The sequence below is a fragment of the Lichenostomus cassidix genome, chromosome 12, assembly GCF_008360975.1.
Source record: "Lichenostomus cassidix isolate B80296 chromosome 12, HeHo_3.0, whole genome shotgun sequence".
Classification (NCBI taxonomy): domain Eukaryota; kingdom Metazoa; phylum Chordata; class Aves; order Passeriformes; family Meliphagidae; genus Lichenostomus; species Lichenostomus cassidix.
Window position 1 is genome coordinate 19,604,423 of NC_139493.1, and position 12,734 is coordinate 19,617,156.

The 12,734-nt window shown below is 43.6% G+C and overlaps 1 protein-coding gene across 1 annotated transcript in view; it reads right to left on the reverse strand.

The window, feature by feature from the left end:
- WNT7A (Wnt family member 7A) overlaps window positions 1–12,734 on the reverse strand; it is a 36,789-nt gene that overhangs the window by 9,474 nt on the left and 14,581 nt on the right. The gene's annotated exons all lie outside the window — the stretch shown is intronic.

Genomic DNA, 12,734 nt, shown 5'->3' on the forward strand with positions numbered 1-12,734 from the left:
ATCTGCCACTGTAGCTGCTCTTGGGATAAACTTCTGCCCAAACTGTTTTAGTTTCACAAAAGCAACTGTGAAAGTGGATCCCATGCATGTGGCTCAGGCTCTGAGCTTGCCCAGTCCTCAACAGTTCTCTCTGATTGCTCTGCAAATCTAACCACACTTTATGAAAGTCAAATGAGGCTCTGAAGTTTTTATTTATCTCCATCAGGTTCCTGTTCGCAGAGATAGTGGGCATGATGTGGCAGCTCCTGCGGATGCTGTTGTTTGAGAGCAGTGACACCCCCGAAATGCCCTCTGCCCCATGGGGTCAGGAACACCTGCCACAGGTCCCTCCAGGTGTTCTCTCCTCTGCTCCCTCACCCTCTCCCTTTCCCACCACATCTGGTAGCAGCTGCAGGACCCTGGGGTTCCGTGCCTTCTTATCTCTCTCCTGAACACATTTCAGTTTTCCCCAGACAGAAAGGATCTGCACTCTTGTCTCTCCTCGGCCATCAAAATGCAAATTGAAACCATTAATTCCTGAGCTGGAGCTGCAGCCTCAGGTTGAGTTTCCCATACTTTAAAGGGATGTGGGTGTGACAAAGTTTCCTGTGACATATTCAGTGCAAAATCTCGTTACCCACCCTTTCACAGAAGTGATGTTAGAGAAGCTTTTCTCAACTACAAATTTCCAAACTAATGCTTAGGTAATTTTTACATCAGGAAAGAGACTGAGAGCAGCATTTTCCCGCTCTCTGTTGCAAGTAGCAGGGAAATGGAGTATCCTGGTGTGGGACTTCTTGTTTTCTCGGTTGCTGATGACAAAAGCTCACTATTTGAAAGGTGGCTTGGCAGTTTATTGAGGGGCTTACTGCTGTGATAGCATCTGGATACAGCTGCCTGCAACACTACTTGCCTTTTGGTTCTGTGGGTTTTTCTATTTAAAAGCAACGCAAATATTTTCGTGAAAAAAAATGGAAATAATTTGAAAACATAACTGTCAATGGGTTTGATAAACTACTTGTTTTTGAAAAATAACTCTTGTGAGACACATTATCACCTAGATTAGACTGGATCAATGCATTGCCAAGTAAGTGTCATCATGTAGGAAGTTTAAAGATCAGTCATAAAAAGGAACTTGGAAAAAATAGGTCTGAAAAAAATTCAGTTTCTTTTAATGTGCTTTCATTTGTTATTATTAGAATATGGCTGACCTGTCTTAAAGACATTCAACCTGTGACTTGGTATTCTATATTTAAATGAAAATGTGATTTCCTAGCCCCTTACTGAAATGCGATTGTGAGATTAAGGGAAAATTTATCTAGGATCGTTATTTGCTGCTGTCCAAGCAAAACTGACACTGTGGACATGATGGATTTTAGCTTATGAAATACTGAACAGTCTTGTTGTCTGGCCTACCTGGGCACTTTGTAGGATGAAGCTAAAATAGGCTGGGAATGGGGGTGGTGGTACAGAATTACAGATAGAGTTGTTGGTTATATTATCTAGCTTACCTTCCTATCACTACTTAAGTTTTCCACAGTACATATCTTCCTTTCCAAAAAGATACTGGATAGACTGTTCATGCCAGAAGTGAATAAAAGATGATGATGGAGGAGTTTTGGAAATGAAGAAACAGCATGGTGTTCACTGACACTAAGACAGTTTAGAAAGAAAATGAGACAGCAATTTTTCTGTCTTTTGACATGTTACCCACATAGCATTTCTTCTTAGATTATGTCTATCTTCCTTACATTCTGGTCACCAGTCAAAAATCACTCTAAAATACTGATACTTCCAATCAGGACTCTCTAAAATAGTGATCTGTGTTGTATTTTGCTACGTATTAAAAATGTCATGAATATCCACTGTTAAAAACATAATTTTCCCTAATCTCTGCCTCAACCTACAAGCTCATCCCTGCAATGTATGGATTAGAATAATGAAGTCAATGAAATCTAAACTGAGCAATGTCTGCTGGCCTTGACCTCTTCAAAATCAGTACAATTCTTCCAGCATCCTACGTCCAGAGTGTCTGGTTTAAGTTTAGATCTTGGGAGAGTGATCTTCATCCATTCTCTGGGCTTCTAAACGAAGATGTCATTAAAAAGATAATTGTGCTTATAGTTTTTATTTTAGCATGATATTTCTGAACAAACTGGAAACACTCCCAGATAAGAGGAACTGAATTTAATTATGCTCCTCAGATTTGGAACACAATGAGTTAAAATCTAGGGGTTATTCAGGCAGGGATGTCATTGCTGCCCCTCATTTTGGGCTTTGTCATGGAGCCTGAGTCATTCCTCGCATAAAAAAAAGATGCAGGGTAAACAAGAAATGACACAACTGGAATTTGTCCTCGTCACAGCGGATGCACACAGAGAGGAATGATCCAGGCCTGACTCATTCCCACTGAACTTCACCTTCCGTGTGACTTTCCCCACTGGTAGGGAAGTCCTCCAGTGAAGTGGTGCTGGCAGTAAAGAATTGTGTAGTAAAGAACAGAGAGCCACCAGGTAGAGCATTTTGACAAATGGTCAAGCTGTCGAGAGAAAAGTTTCCAGAGAGTGATGGAAAGCAAGAGAGCAGCCCCACTTGTTCCAGACAACTAATCAGGAAACACCTCTTGTGCTAAACTAATAAAGCCAGGTACTGGCAGGAGTATGAGCTGCAAAATATTATCTCTTCATATTGCTTCCAAACATTTCCAACCAATAGCCACACACAGTTAATTATAGGCTCATTTATTTGCATACCAAACTGTGAAAGTTAACCCTTAGGTACTCAGCAGATAATACTACACAGGACATTATTTCTGATGGTGAAAAGTGTCTATAAATTTTAGTTCTCCATGCCAGTAGCTTTAGTAAACAGAGGATGTTTTTCCTTTCTATCAAGCTTTTCAGGTAATTTCAAACTAATTCTACATCAATTTTCCAGTACTGCTTTTATAAAAACACAATATTTCTTAGCTTATCTTCTTCATTAACACCCATGGTCTAGAAAGAAGAATGAGGTATGTTCACATTTGATTCATAGAGAGACAAATACCTTCAGTCCTAACACTGGCCATAAGCAGCAAATGTCCTGGGAGAGGCACCCATGGCCTGTTTTGCCTACCTACCATTTTTTGAGCTGGCAAGAGTACCTGAGCTATCTCACACACACTCCCACTCCCTCCCCACTCCCAGTCCCATTATTTTCCAGGAATAACATGACATGAGCTGTGGCAGAGGCTCCAAGCCCATTGCTAAGGGTGGTTGTACCCTGGGTGGGATCTCACCAGGTTGGCACATCAAGCAACAGCTGCTCAGGGAAGTGAGAGCTATTCTTGCCAGTTTAAGAGAAATTTCTCATTACTCCTCCAGTTAATCACCATGCAATTATGTTAGTTATTGTAAGGCAGAAGCTGGATCACAATGACAGAGAGTGTATTGTGAACAGACTTCCACACATTTTGTGTTTACAATTCAAAATACTCATGTTATCATAAAGTAACATGATTTTGGTGTTAATTGTAATATTCTGGTGAGAATAATTACTCCACAAAGATGACTTCCCAATTAAGTTTAATACATAAGTGTTTTCCCCACCTCCAGTCGCAGCTGGGACAATAGGTCCACACTTGCATGTTTTCAAATAGCTCCCATTTATCAGAGATAAGATCCTACCAGCAGAGCCTCTCTCTGCAGCCCTGCAGCTGCCAAGAGCAGCATGCCCGGACTCAGGCCAAGAATTTTAACAAGGATCTTCTGGCCTGTTCTCAATGAAAATTTGCTCCTATGCAGAAGAAAGTGGAATTTCCTAAATTTGTGTAATGCCTAGTGCAGTCTAAGCACAGGGTGCCCAGAGAAGCCGTGGCTGCCCCTGGATCCCTGGAATCATTCAAGGCCAGGCTGGACAGGGCTTGGAGCAACCTGTGATGGTGGGAGGTGTCCCTGCCCATGGCAGGGGGTGGGAGAGGATGAGCTTTAAGGTCCCTTCCAACCTAAACCATTCTGTGATTCCGTGGTTCTGTAATTTTAGGCAATAGGTGAAGCTTTTATCTTACAAAGCAGTCACATATTAACAGAATTCACTTTTGAGGTTTACTGTGTTGCTGGATGTGGTTCCCCTGGGTCAGCTCACCCTCACACCACACAGTGCTCTTGCTTTTTCGTTACAGATCTACCTGTTCACTGCTTATACACAAGTTCAGCAACAGCAGCCAGCAATGCCATTCGTAGTTCTTCTTTATAAGCCATGCATAAGTGAGTCTTCATATCGACAAGGATGTTTTTAACAAAGGGTTAACCAATTGCTCCAGGTCTTCAGTTCAGAAGGCCACAGGATGCCTCTAACAGATCTAAACACCAGTTTCACCAGCACCTGAAACCATCAAATAAAGAAACCATGCATGGCTCTAGTGCACCTTTGGTGTATTAATCTGATGTCAATTTTATAAATCTCTCAATAAGGGGTACCTTAATATAAAGCAGAAGTCTGTTGGATCAAATTAAACAAATATCTTAATGCTAAGGTTTTGCCTAGCATAGTTATTTAAATCTACAATTTTCTAGAAAATATTTTAGGACTTTCACTACACCTTTCAGTCTAAACTTGCTCTAAGTATAGCAAGGCAGACTTCTCAGGTTGATTCCCTGGGAAAGCAAAATCTAAGCTTGATGTCTGGCTCCCTTCTGCCTTCTCATTTCCCACTGGAAATTTCAAAGTAATTTCAACTAAATATGACAAAGTGTAGACATTTTGAAGAACCTTCTGTGAAGTCTTAATCCGAGTTTTTTGGAGACATATTCTTGACTTGGTTTTGAGCTTCTTTCTTTACAGGCTATTGTGCCCTCTCAATAGTTAATTGTTCTTCGACTGCAGGATTTATGCACCCAAAGATAAGAGCATGTGCTGTGACTCAATTAACATCTCCTGTGGGAGCAGCCTTGCCAGAGGATGCGTGGCTGTCCCCCTAATTGTGTGTGGTCTCATATTTGGGACCAGATCTGGAATGCTTTAGGCAAGGCTCATTCCCTCAGTGCAGGCCACCAGCCCACTCCCAAGGGAAGCTGGGCTGGAGCACCAGGATGGATGTTGGCTCAGATCTGGGTTGGAATGCATGCCATGACATTCCTGCTGCCTGGCCCAGGGGACACCCATTAGGTGCAGCTCACTTTTAAGTACCAGAAGGCTCAGGCTGATTTCAATAACCAGTACTAATTCAAATTAATCCCAGTGCCTTCTGGTACTAATTGAGCATGAGAGCCAAGCATCCTCTCTGCAATTCCCTGAAAACTTTCTAGCCTTTCATAGCTCAGTCCTGCATCCTTCCAGTACCAACAGGCCTTGTCTGTGTCCTTGGACTAAAGGTTGCTCTTCATCCATTGATTTTTTAATTGTTTACTTCAAAATACCTGGAAACTCCTTCCATTAAAGCAAAAGTCTGCTCCATATGTACAGCACATGCCAGCAATTATTGCTCTTGGTGAGTGTTCAGGGCTTCATGACTTCAGAGTTTTCTGCCATCATGTGTTAATGAAGTGTTTGAACCAAACCTTGCTTTAACTTCCAACTTTACCAAAACCTCTGTTATGTTACAGGCTTAGCTCAGGTAACTGAGTTCATGTTTCTGACTCATCATTGCACAGCTTTTGGAAATGTTCCTGGAGATGCTTTCAGCTCAGGCTCAAGAGGTTTGGGCTGTAACTGCAGAAGATTCCAGTTTCTGCCCCTGTTGACACAGTATGGATCAGAGATTCTGCCCCACATCTGAGACTTAAGTTTAATTTGTCAGAGATGTAATGAATGAGGCTGCACAGTGCAAGGTCTCCACCATAATTTGGTGTAAACTTTATGTATAAACATGGCCTTTTTCTGCATTTAAGAAGTTCCCAGTGAACAGGCCTAACCATTAGTTTCCTGCTAACTTGGCCAATACCAGTCTTCTGTTGAGTTTTGCGAAAGAGTGGATATGGAAGTATCTAGTCATAGGAAGGGAATCAGTCTTGAGTTTGGAAACCTAAATTTGTAGTGGGACAAATGTCACCTGAAGAAGCAGAACAGTTCTCAACAGCTATTTCTGAAAATTTTTCAACAACTTAGGCCAAAATTTAGGTATGAAGCTCAAAAATCTTGGATTCTGATTAAATTTCTCAACAAATCATCAAAAAGCACAGGTTAACAAAAACAATACAAGGCAAGACAGCCAAGCTCATAGGTCACAGTTAAGGTTAACAGGTGCTGTGTTTTCTTTCTTGCAACTTTTCAGAGAGTCACAGAATGGTTGGAAGACACCCTAAAGTTCATCTCATTCCAACCCCTCAGGTTTCTTTTTTCCCATGACCAGGATAAATTTTATGACACCCATTCACAGCATGAATCTGCTGGGGGGTGATTGTGCTCTGTGAAAGCTGCAGTTGCTTCAAATCAGTTTAATAACTTTGTTCTGCAACAGGAGAGACACCAAAGATTCTTCCAAGGCTCCAAAGGTGCTGAAAACCCTGAAAGAGCTGAATAATCTACACAGCACCTATTTTTGTCCTGCTGATGCTCCCCTCTGAGCACTGAATGACAAGTGTGTGCCGACAGGAAGCGTTGCTAACTGTCCGAAGAGAAAGGCCAAATTAAACCAGAAATTGTCCAGAAACCTGTGACCCAGCCAGTGGCTTTGCTGAGCAAATTAATCATCAGAGCAAGCATCTGATTATTGCAGTTATAAAAGGTGCACAATATTAAATTTTGAATTTGAGATCTTTGTTATTTATGAAGAGAGCCTGGCCCTCAGTCTCAGCTATCTCTGTCAGCAGCATGACAGACTGTCAGCTCCAGTAATCACATACATGAAATGCATGTTTTGCTCATAGTGCCAGAATCCTCTAGAACTGCGACTGCAGGTAAGTGATAGCATTTATCATTCCCTAATCTCCAGCGTAAATCAGGAATTCAGTTTTCAACCACATGAGATATAGAAAGGAGTTGAAAGCCAAAATACAAGTAGGACCATGTATCACCATTTCTGATTAGCTGAAAGTGGAGGACAAGTGGAATGAAAATTCATTCTTGTGGATTACAGTTCCTGTGCAGTCCAATTCCCTCTCATAACTTAGACCAACATTAATGCTCCCTTTATCTTTACTGTGGGCTTTTGAGAAGATGCAGAGCTTGTCTGTCAAGCTTGGACTTGTTTTAAGACTATTATCTAAAAAAGTAGGAAAGCCATAAATAGTACTTTGATCCTTTCAAACACAAACAAAATGCTGCAAGAGTGAAAGGGATGTGAATTTCTTTTCACACCTAGGAAATTGCCCAGCAAAGTATTGGTTGTGTTCCTCAAACATGGAGTTGGATGGGATTTTTGGAAGCACTCATCTGTGTCCCATGGTCCCACCAGCCTCAATGGGAGCTTTCCCATTCAGTGAACTGGATTTACTCCAAACTCAGTGTTTGTCCTTTCTGGGAATCCTGCTCACCCCCAGCCAACGTAGTGATGGAGTTGCCAGGAAAGACTTTGTGGCATTTGAGGCTCCTTTTCTAATTGCCCTGAAGTACAGCTGGGGTGCCAAGCCTTGGCGCTGGAGTGCTCGGAGAGAAGGCAGGGGCTCAGCACTGGGTTTACCTTGGATAATTGTAACTGGATCCAGGTCTTTGGGTGGACACTCCTCTTTGCCTCTACAGCCACATCAGAGAGATTTGCCAGAAGGTACTTACACAGATTCTGTCTGTCTGTCAGGCAGGCACAAGCCCTGTGTGTAAACGTTCTCCTAAACTTTCTCTGCCTGCCTGGTTTTAGTCCAGGCAAAATATTGTACCAGGACAGCTCTTAGGACACTCTACATAGGCAGATCTCCTGCACCTAACACCAAATTTTCTAGGTGTTGTGTGGCATTTTAGCAGCTGAGCCAATCTTTTATCTATTAAAACCACTGCTCTGTGAGTGGAAGTGCTGTGCATTGTTTTGGCTGGGGGTGGTTTGCAGGATGTTTTGGGCATGGTTGTCTCCATCCCAGTGGTGCCACTACCAGGCTGCAGGTCAAGATCTCCCAACCTCACTTGTCAGAGCTCTGACAGTGACAGTGGGGTCTGTCAGAATTGTTACTGCCACTGTTGACAAGGGGCACCCAGCTGCCCTCAGACTGAGCCCCCATCTTCCCACAGGAATGGGCACAGAGGAGGCCTTTTCCTGGTCCCTTACCAGCTGGGTAAGAGACCTGGGCAAGGGCTCAGCCAGCTATGTTCCACAGGTGCCTGGTGCTCCTACACACTCAGCACATCTGTTGGGCATGGAGGCCCAGGGGAGGGAGAGAAAAGGGGAGTTGGATGTAAAATGAACAAGCTCTTGAGCAAGTGGGCATCACAACTAATCCTGTGCATGTTGATCACCTCAGGAACTTGTTGGAAAGCTCCTGAAAAAAGCTTTCCAACTTCTAGCTGCTCTAAATCAGGGATGTACCAGAGTTGTGTTCATTTCACATGAGGTTGTATCTACCAGTGAAGAGGGAAACCATTCATCAGCTGAGCATTTAAGGAGCATCCCTAACATTAAGAAGTTTCTAAATGGGAAAATCAGGAAGATATCTGTTTCCATGCCAGAAAAACCAAGCCAAACCAAATCAAATTAAAAAACAAAACAAAACTATTAAATCTCCAGAATTTCAGGCCTATATTCAGCAAATATAAATGTTATGCTTTTTGGCAGCCTCTTTTATGAGCCCTGGCTCTTTTCTAACATGATACTCACAACTTTTTAAGTGGGTCATGTGCAAGAGGTTGTGCTCTGTGCTGCTGTTGGTAGTCAGTGAATAGAGTAGTTAAAGGAAAAGGTATTTTGAGAGAGGTAGAAAGAGCTGTCTCCTCTAGAGATAGTTAATTCTTGCCATGGTGATTGCACACTATGCAAGAAGAGGAAGATGTTCAGGAAAGTCTTGTGGCAGCAATGTCCTCCTGAGGACAGAGCAGGAAAGAGTGCCACAAGTGTGGACTTTCCAGGATCTGAGCTTTCCAAACGCCAGTGTGTCACTTTAGCATTGTTGCAGATTTTTACAGGATAAAGCACTAAACACGTCAGTCTGTTATGCTCACTGCATGATCCATTTCAGAAACATCTCCTGGTACTCACAGCTTTGCTTGCTGTTTGCAGCAGCTCTGTCAGGCATGTCCTGCACATCCCCTGGGAGTTTCAGAGCTGAAGGCGAAATCTGAAATGCTACTGATTCAGAGGATGGAGAGACTTTGCAAAGTTAGTGCACCTACATATGCCTCTAAAGAGAAATGCTGAATAAAAATCCACCTTGATGTGCTCTTGAATTGCAAAAGCCTTCTAATGCAGGCTGTGCCCATGATTTATAACAATGACTCATAATATTGCATTATACTTAATATGATGTAACGCTGATGCAAGATGCCATTCGTGGAATTTCAATGTCACAGGAAAAAAGAGAGAGCAGTCTGGTCATGTACCTTGCCATGCGGTCAGAATGAAATGTCTACAGCCAAAATGTGTAGAGCCTTTCAGTATCTACTTTGCTATTTTTTAGCAGGATAACCTGGAGAATATAATTTTTATTTCCTGGAGCATAAATACATCTCAGACATACATTATTGTGTTACTTACAGTAATTTGATCAACTTTATATTTGAGAAGAAAAATTTGCTAACAGACAATTCAGCCTTGCAATTATACCCCCTCACATGGAAGTTTGCAGGGCAAATAAGGATTATGCCTTTAAATTAATTGAAGCTTTATCTCTCTTTTCTGCCCCAGCTGTTATGAATTCTCCTCCTGTTCTCACTGTACTGCTTGCTCCTTCCTGCAGTGAATCAGCATTTCAGGAAATACTAATTCAAAGAGGAAAGACACTCTAAACTCTGCTTCTGAAGGTCAGAAATCACTGCTGTCCAGTAGGTTTGACAAATGAGGTGAGGCTTCTTGACTCAGGCTGCTTGGGGCCAGTTTCATAGGGTGTATGTGACCCCTGCTCGGAACTCTGCCCCTTCCCTTCCAAGCAGCCTGAGGACTTGCAAGTTGTACTGCAGAAGTGAGTGCTGCTGCTTTGTCACTCAGACAGAGAGAGAAAGCATCAGAGCCCTGTCCTTTGTTGGTGAGGAAAGCTGCCTCTGTCTGCAGGACCCACTGGCACTCCTGGCTGGATTTGTGGTGTGGGAGCAGCTGGGAATGAGTTGTGTCCCCCATGCTGCTCTCAGGGGCTGCTGCTCACTGCATCCTGGGCATGCACACGAGTGTTTGTCAAGCACTGCACTACCAGAGATGTTAGAGAAAGGAACATGGATGTTCTCCACCTATGACCTTTGAAATCCTCCACATTTGACACTGGCAGTTGTCTCTTTTCCAGAAAGAGCTGACAGATTATAGAATCACAGAATATCCTGAGTTGGAAGGGACCCACAAGGATCATCCAATCCAACCCCTGGCCCTGCACAGACCCCCAACAATCCCACCCTGTGCCTGAGAGCCTCCAAAGGCTCCTGGAGCTCTGACAGCCTCAGGATCATGACCATTCCCTGGATAATTGTACCACTGCTCTGACAGAATTGCGTGTTCAGGATGTTCCGAGGCTGTTGCTGGCACCACAGGGAGCAAAGAGAGATTGGATAAAACAAAATTATGAGAGGGTGGAAAGTCTTGAACTGAGATCTCCAGAAATCCTAGATCAGGCTTTTCCTGGTGGTTCTCTGCTGGTTCATACCATGCAGTCCTCCGCATGCCAGCTTTCCCAGTAAGCCAAGCAGACCATTCTCACCCACCAAGATGGAATGGAAGGATCAGTGGTTCTTAAGAAGACAACTCGATAATGATGGATCTGTGCTTTTCTAGAGTGCATCCTGGACCACCTGGAGTGGGTGTTACTCTGAAGAAGGACCTTTTCACAAGTGAGCCCCAGGTGAGTGGCACAGCAGAGTTTCACATTGCCAGACCAAAGAAGTAGAGGGGACTGACTTTTGAACAAGTGTAGCAATGCCTACAGGTGATGGTAAGAAATCAATAAGAATTGAGTTATTTTTGGGAGCCTGGTAGGTGCCAGTCTGTCTCCTAAGTGCATACATATCATCAAAATCTAGCCATGGGCAAGTAAAACAAGACAAGAATTTGTAGCCCAGAGGAAAGCCACCATGAATAGATTGTGTGGAGGCTGATAAGATCCATACTGCTCCAAAATGGAGAGTTCCACCTCACAACAAGACTGTCTTTGTTGTGGAAGAGTCAGGTTGTGAGAGACCTGGCTTGCCAAATACCTGTAATGGCCTCCCCTGCCAATTGTCTTTAAATACTGTGATCTCTCACAGAGGAGCAAAGCCTGAAAGAAAAATCTCTAGCAAAAACATCATTTATTCATTCTCTACAGGACAGTGCAGTAACAAGCCTCTCCTCAGTCCTGTTACTCTTTCTCTCCCCTGAAGATTTCAAACAGAGATTTGTTCGAACAAAGATCAGTAATTTTGCTCTGTAAGGGATGCAGGAAGAAGCACAGAAATATCTCTAGATCAGAACAGTTCCTGAGCCTGCTGGAGAAATGGCAGATGTCCAGAGATAGCACAAACCGCTGCTCTCCCAGATAACAATGTGGAGAGCTGAACCTTCCAGGCACAAGCTTCCAGGACAGCAAATTGTGCAGGGAAAGGTGAGAAACACCAGGAGCCTCGCGGGGAGGCTGCCGAATGCTGGGAGGCTCCTGGGGCTGGTCTTCCCACAGCCAGCTCCAGTGCTAAATGGCCCTCCTCTACCCAAGGTCCACACCTGGGTGATAATGGAGACAAAAATTGGAACTTTTCTATTTGTCTGTATTTTTGAGCTTTGCATTGGGGAAGAATTTCTAGCCAGTAGGCAGCTCCATCTATGCTTGCAGTCTGGTGTAGGCTGGTGTGTAATTTCTTGGGAATCTTTTACTGCCAGCACCCATCAAATACAAGCAGACATTTCAAGGAAGTAGCTTTCCCACAAAGGTGAAACTCCTCTGCTATTTTCTGTTTCACTGGATCTGTGCTTGTATAGCAGAGCAGGCTGTGGGTGTTGGAGTTTTACCAGGCTTTGCAGTATGTGCCTTCATGCTACCAGAGGCTGAGTAATAAAGATCTCAGATCATTTGCAAATGATCATTAGCAAATGTTAATGCTCAGTCCTTGGGTTATTCTCAGAATTCCCGGGATTAACTCCAGGGTTAGTTTTGCTAGTGTTGAAGCACAAGTTTTTGCACCAGAGAGCCAGACAAAGGCATTTGGGATACTACATAGAGTAAAACCCATAATCTCACCTATAAAACTTCTACAGTAGCATTACATTAAAGAAGGGTTAGGCATTTGGGGTGGAAATCGCTTTTCTTCAATACAATCTGCCTGGCTCCAGCATAACTGGAGATGTCTCAGAGCCTACAGGTAATTACCACAAAAAAAAGTGTCCACAAATTAACTGCTCTTCCCAACTTCCCTCTCCCATCTGCTTCTAAGTCACACTCACATCATGCTGAAATCAGGACTATTGCACAGGAGGCCAGACGGGAGGGAGTGGGATGGAGAGCTTAGGAAGCCGGGGATTGACATTCCTTCTGTGAGATGGGATCAGCAGAACAGGAGAGCAGAGAGAGCTCTGCTGGACTGTGCCTGGCTGGATGGGGAGCACACAGACATGCCCTGGCTATTCCCAGCTTCTGGAAATCAGTGCTACAGCACCACTGGGATGGCCCTGGGAGCTCCTGACCTGCAGGGATCTGAGCAGCACAGGTCAGACCAGACTGGGTCTTGGCCCAGCAGCAGCTGCC